Genomic DNA, 7,493 nt, shown 5'->3' with positions numbered 1-7,493 from the left:
CATAGCAAAGGAACGAAAGCAAAGGAACGAAAGTTGCACAGAAATAATAGTTAAATACGTGGAGCAACTCATTTGCTTTGATGTATTATAAAAATAATAATAATGTAGTAATACAAATAAGCGAAAGACCTATCCGAGTTCTATTCCCATTTGCAAAGTTTTGCCATTTAATGCAGATTAAACATTTAAATTTTTCATTTTCCACTCACACTCGGGGCAAGGAGAAAAGGCACATCATAAAATATGCAACAACAAGCAAAAACACAACTGAATGCAGTTTTTGTTTCACAAACGTATTTTTTTTAATAATTTTCGCAAAGCAAAATAAAACAATTTAATTGGTGCACACACACAAACACACACACACGAGTGGGGAAAACTAATCCATTTTAATTAAAGTAAATAAAATTAAATTTCAAAGAGGGCACAAAGAGGGATTATAAAATCAGAAAAAAGTTGGCGAACAAACGAATATAATTATTGGTCGTCGACAGGGCAAAGTTAGATAAACGGATTTAAATGAATATGTTGTTTTTTTTTTTTTTTTTGCCTTGGTTTGCGCTTGTGTTTTGGGAAATGGGAAATGCATAAATCATAATTGTATGCTTATTGTAAATAAATAATATTTCACATTAATTTGTTGACAATTGTGAATTTATTAGCTAACCAAAATCTCTGCTGGAGCTTACAGAGCGATTAATTAGCGTTAAGTTTTTGACAGTCTCCCATTCCCCTATCACTAGTGATTGTCAACACAAAATATTTAACTGCTCATTAGTTTAGGGAGCACAAAATGTCATGTCCTTCCTGGGTCCGTGACCACCTGCCCGGGGGTCATTAGAATTCAGCTAGTGTCTCGCTCTGGTCTCAAGTTGAGCTTCTCAGACTGCAGCCTTAGGCAAGAGCGCCTGTAGGTATGCAACAGCAGGAAAAATCCAAGGAAATATGTGCTCCTGGGTGTGTGGCTGTGTGTGTGTGGGTGCTTTTACACGAAAACTACTTGGTATTCAGTGCGTTGAACTTCGTTTAGCTGGACGAAATGTTTCAGAACTCGTTAGAGACCTGACAGTTTTTGGCTTAGCCTAGCTGCCGGCCCAATCAATGTCTGGACTAGTCCTAAACCTGAGGACTTCACCCACTTAGTAAGTAATTTATTTAACATCAAATGATGCTGACTTTTGTATTGAGTTTGATAAGCGCGTCAAATGCGGTGCTTAGACTAAATTTAATTCCTTTTGCAAATTCCGAAATAATCAAAAATCTGAATTGGGAAAATTAAAATGTTGTCAAAGTTGTTGGAAACTTATTTTCCAACACACTCCTAGCCGCTTTCTTGTGCGGATTGCCTTTCCCCCAAAGGAAGCATTTCTCATATTTTTATGCATGCAAAATACAAGCAGAAAACGACAAAAGAATGAGAAAAAACAAAAAAGAAAAGTCGAATATAAATCTTAAAATCCTTGTACTTGTGCACGTTGATTGCTCCTGCCTCGTCATCACCCCGCCCCAACTTACCTTATCGATCGACCGTCTTGCATTTACAATTCCTTTCGATTTTCCTACAGCCACTTTATCAATTTCGCCAATAAAATTTCAAACAGTTCTTTTTCTGACTTTTCCTTTTTTTCGTTGAGGTTTTTTTCGTGTTCTCTGTTGTATCCCGGCAACAAAAGTAAAAAGCAGTCGACTCTGATAGAAAGACGGACGACAGGTAGGAGGGAGAAATGCATCATTCATCATCATCCGATTTGTGTTGGTTTGGATTTGGTTGGTTTGTGTGGGTCTAACAATTGTTTTGCTTGTCTAACTGGGCTGATGGATTCTAAGAGATATGAGTTATCTGCCTCAAGATGCTCCTCTTCCCAATTGTATCAGCTAATTGGTTTTATTGTGCCATTTGCTTGAAAATAAATTAATCTACACAGCTAACTATGAGTGATTAGTTTTACAGTTTTGTCACTTGCCAAACAAGCTGTAATCCAAATCAAGTTTCTACCATTTCTGTTCTGCTCACATCCAATCCAGCAGCCAGACAAGAAAGATATGTCAATAGTTTTCCTTTTTTATGTCCCCTTTTATCCTCCGGGGTCCAAAACATTGGTTCAGGTGTCAAGCACATGATAAAACACAAAAAAAAGGTAGGAAAGGCGGAAACGAGCGAAATCACATAGATTCAACGGTGAAGAGTTGTTTCAGTTACTGTCGATGTTTTACATGGTTGAGCTAATATTTATGCTGTTGAACAGATGGATAATCGATAATAATGTTCTGCTTTACAGTTGTTAATGCTCATTATAGGTTTTCCCTTTTGATTCAAACGGAAATAGACTAAGTGCAGCAGGACTTTTGTTTCTCTTTTCATCAAGCTTTATCTATTTAGTGTTATTATTCAAGTTTAAAAGTATATCAACATCTGTTTTTAGTATAAGTTGTTGTTGTTCAGCTCTTTCCCTACCCAGGACGGGGAAAGAGTTTGCGTTGAGATTTGAGGACGAACGGACGAGCTTGTCTATTTTACTTAGTTCCACCTTAAATGGTCAAAGATGATTCCTTTACCCATTGCAAAATAAACACAGGCTTAATAATGGAGCCTACTAATAGAAATTGGGTTTCGAGGATAAAAAGAGCGGTGGATAACATTATGACACTGATATACGTAGAACAATCAATTTACAATTTAGGTGAGTGAAATTATATTCATTTACCACTTCGATTGACTAAATAGGATAAGGACGAAACACAGAAACCCCCATTCTGATTTTGCAGAAGGAATGGTCAAAGACAACCATTTTATCACAAGTAAGGCTAGGTTTATGTATAAATTAAGCCACATAATCCTTAAACCAGATAAACCAAAAAATAATTGGTTTAAGTTTTGATCGAAGGGTACGAATCATAAGAGCATTTTTTTTTTTGATAATTCAAATTAAATTCATAATTGTGTTTTTGAAGTGTTTTAGCCCCAGAGCAACTGCAATTGATTGCCAAAACAAACAGAGTTTGTGGCAACAAAAGAAAGCCTGATGCCTGATGAAAGGAGGCGGAGATTTGTAATAATATTCTTTGTTTGTCGAAATGGGATTTATGTATCTTCAGTTCACAATGCAACTAGAAATAATCGCATATCAAACATTTAAACTGATTTTCCAAATCTCACAGCAAACAGACGAAAAGTAAAGAAGGAAAACTACACAGTCCAGCACTTTACTTCACTTTAGTCATAAGCCAAAGGAGAGTGTGATTGGGGGGAGCAGGAGATGGTGGGAGGGATGTGGATGCCACATGTAACGTAACATGCTCAATTTAAAGTGCCTCTGATTTGCCAGGCTCACTGGTCTATATATTTATCCACACATACATACATACACACATATGTATGTGTCTGTGTGTTCAACACGTTTTCTCTCTTTGTTTGGTCTACAAATAGATGAGCCCAGTCCCCTTTCTGAGCATGGGCGTATTTGAGTGTGGGGTGGAGCCTGAAAAAATATTGTAGCATAATTTTTGGCGCTAACAATACACGTTGTACGTGAGGATAGACGGCTAAAAAGGGGATGTCGGTAAAAGGGGAAAGAGGAAAGGGGGGGGACTAGACAGAAGGCACATGGCATATATCAGCACATGCATTCATAAATCATATTCTGCAGCAGCAGCAAAGTGCAGGCAGGCAGGCAGCCAGGAAGCGGCCAGGATCCTATTTTAAGGATATTTATACTGACAGCGGATTTTTGATGGAAAAACTTTTGTAAATTGCTTTTAACACACACACACACACACTTGCATGCATACACATAGAAACTCATACACAAAATGTTGACCAAACCTCAAGCTTTAAGAATTTCTTCGTCCTGGTCGTGTTTGTGTCCTGTTTGGGGCCCCAGGCACATTTATTAAATCGACTTCACATTTTTAATGATGCCTGCCGCCACACAAAAGGACGCATAATAGCTCTTTAAAAAAAATTGCCAACCTACATACAAATATCCATGGATATACATATACATGGCTCTATTTATTTCTCCTTTTCTTTGGCATTTTATCGTCCTTGCTGCAGCGTGTACTGCTTACATTGTTGCCGCTATGCAATTCGGTGTGTCCTCTTTGTCTATCCCTTGGTGACCAAGGAAAATATTGTATGGCACATTTTCTTTTGTGTGCCAAAATCATATAAATTTACCCGATATTAAATTGTAAAGGTCTTTAATTGGTCAATAATTATATAAATATGTACATGTGTATATTTCACTCTTGATATTTTCTCTTTCAAATAAAAAATTAGTAACTTTATTCCACTAATTTACATTTAATTGTCTTAAACGAAGGCAGTTTGAAATGTAACTTGAAGGACATTTCATTAAACTAATCTAAGATGATTGGAGTCCTGTAGGAGTAAAGACAACGAATTCATTAAAAAACTAAAAGAAACATTTCCCATAACATAAAATGTTGTTTAGTATATAAATATGTATCAAATATCCTATGTATAAGTCTGTGATATGCTACTTCTCAAATTGCCCTCGTTTGGGCAAATGTATATTATTTTAAAAATAAATATTTCATATTTTCTCTAACCAGTTTAACCCATAAATTTCATTTAAATTAAACAAATGAAAATTCATTGCCAGCCTCTTTGTGGCTTCAAAAATTGTTTATAAATATTTCACACTTTTGTAGAAAGAAACCAACAACGGCAAAAAGCAACAACGATCAAACCAATAACAACAAACCACTGGCCAACAATTAGCGTATTTAACAGATTTTGCTTGGCCAAAAAATGCTTCATTAAATTTGCAATATATTTATACTTTTTTCTTGTTTGCCTTTGGTTTGTTCAACCAATTAAAATTGAAAATATTGTGATACATTTTGTTTATAATCAAAATAACAAAACAGCAACAACAAAATGCCAAATGACCATAAAATTAAAATGTACCAGAGGAAGGGACACAGTGCAGGAGAGTGGACCAGGAGGAGAGACCCAAAACATAAAGCCACATGAATAAAAATAAATAACACGAAAACGCTATCTGTGAAAAATGCAAACAATTTGATAGAAATTGTGATGTCGGTTTGCGTTCAATTTGCAAATTAGTTGAAAATTCAATTATTCTGCATTTTGGGCCTGTTGGGCAATAAACATTTATACTAGAAATATTTAGGTCGTTCGGTTTCCTTTATCGTCCTGTGAGGATTGTGCTGGATGCATCTAACACATTGACCACACCAAATATCTTCATTGCAGATGAAGAATAGTGAAGCTAAACGATATGAGCAATTTTTAATATCGAATTGTAAACGCATTTGTCAAGAAGACAATGGCAAATTCAAGGGAAACATGGAATGAAAAATATTCTGGTATAGAGTCTAACCAATAAGAATAGAAATTCATTTGAAACTGAAAGATATTCAAGTTATATAATTTAACTTGCGGTTAGTATTAAAAATTCAAACTTGAACAACTCATTTGATAACCGTCAGTCCGTCTCGTAAAATTTGATAAGATGCTAAGCGTTGGAAAGGGAAACTTGTAATGACCCAAAAAATGACACTAGAACTAACCATTTGTAAAGCTTTTGCAAGGTTTTAACTTGGATTGTCCAGGATGTAGTATTTCTCTTTTCTTAAGCAATATTTTGTGTGTCCAAAGTGCAACAACTTCAGCCATACCGAAGTTCAAATACTCTCTATTTATAAGTCATCAACTTGCTATCAAAAAAGTAGAATTTGCGCTAAAGAATGAGCTACAAACTTAGGTTGGAGCAATTGGGGACACATATGGAAAGCAATTTTTGTAAGGTTGTATCCAAAGTCTAGTTTTGCATAACTGCTTTACAGCTTGCTATATATGACCTCATCTCGTAGTCCTGATCAAGAATATATATGGGTATATTATTCATATTATTATGGGTATACTATTACACTCCTCACCAAATACAGTGGCGAGCACATGTGGATACATGTTTTGATACTGTGACTTTGAGTGGCTGTAAAACCCACATAAATGCATTAATCGATCCCAAATTTTCAACAAAAATTCATTAATAATATATAAAACGAAAAACAAGAATTTTTTTTATTATCCTTTCTTTAGCTCAAATAATCCTGAAAAAACTTAAAAATGAGCATGTATCCACTTTTGCTCGTATAACAAAACTTATAGGTTAAGGAATTTTTTTAATACTAGTCACAAAAGCCTTTGCCTTTAATCACGCTATTATTGCTCCTGGGCATACTCTCCACCAATTTTTCTATCAATCCGTGCGATAGAGTGCTCCATTCAGCTTGGACTCGACTCCAAGGCTCGCCCATTGTCCTGGGCGGATTTTCGTCGCGCGACAGTTGCTTCTTTAGCAGAACCCACGATTTTCGATCGGATTTAGATCTTGGCTTTGAGTCGGCCACTGCATCTTCAGAAAACTTTGATTTTCGAGCCATTCCTTTACAATTTTGGCCATGTGACCCGGATCACCGATAGAGATGCTCCAGCTCTGGAACCGATAATGATCAACCAACCGTAGACAACGCTAAAACAAGGTTCAGTTTCATTGAATAATGGAGTTAGTGAGTGGACAGCACGCCGGGCACTTCGCAGGATTGGCCTAACAGCTGCTATTAAGCAGCATAACCATGAGTTCTCAGCGAAGAATGTTGCAGCACGGCTTAACTTCAGCAAAGAACACAGGAATTGGAGTGTGGATGATTGGAAGATGGGTGATTTGGTCAGATGACACCAAAATCAATAGATATCAATCGAATGCAAAGGAGTAATACTGACATCGCCCTCATAAAAAAGCTTCAAAAACACCAAGTAAACGAAACTATGAAACTTAAAGGTGGCGGCTTGATGGTTTGGGGGTGATTCACCCATTGGAACGTTGGCGCATTGGTCCGAATAAATAGCATTATGAAAGAGGAAGACTATTTACATGTTGGTGAATCCAATCTTCCTGATTTTATAGATTAGAGTGGGTATCAAGAGAGCGAAGTCACTTTCCAACAAGGCGGTGATCCGGGTCACATGGCCAAAATTGTAAAGGAATGGCTCGAAAATCAAAGTTTTCTGAAGATGCAGTGGCCGACTCAAAGCCAAGATCTAAATCCGATCGAAAATCGTGGGTTCTGCTAAAGAAGCAACTGTCGCGCGACGAAAATCCGCCCAGGACAATGGGCGAGCCTTGGAGTCGAGTCCAAGCTGAATGGAGCACTCTATCGCACGGATTGATAGAAAAATTGGTGGAGAGTATGCCCAGGAGCAATAATAGCGTGATTAAAGGCAAAGGCTTTTTGACTAGTATTAAAAAAATGCCTTAACCTATAAGTTTTGTTATACGAGCAAAAGTGGATACATGCTCATTTTTAAGTTTTTTCAGGATTATTTGAGCTAAAGAAAGGATAATAAAAAAAAATTCTTGTTTTTCGTTTTATATATTATTAATGAATTTTTGTTGAAAATTTGGGATCGATTAATGCATTTATGTGGGTTTTACAGCCAC

This window comes from Drosophila tropicalis, unplaced genomic scaffold (assembly GCF_018151085.1).
Source record: "Drosophila tropicalis isolate 14030-0801.00 unplaced genomic scaffold, ASM1815108v1 contig_1116, whole genome shotgun sequence".
In the NCBI taxonomy this organism is placed as follows: domain Eukaryota; kingdom Metazoa; phylum Arthropoda; class Insecta; order Diptera; family Drosophilidae; genus Drosophila; species Drosophila tropicalis.
The sequence above is the reverse complement of the archived record's forward strand: the minus strand, read 5'-3'. Positions refer to the sequence as shown.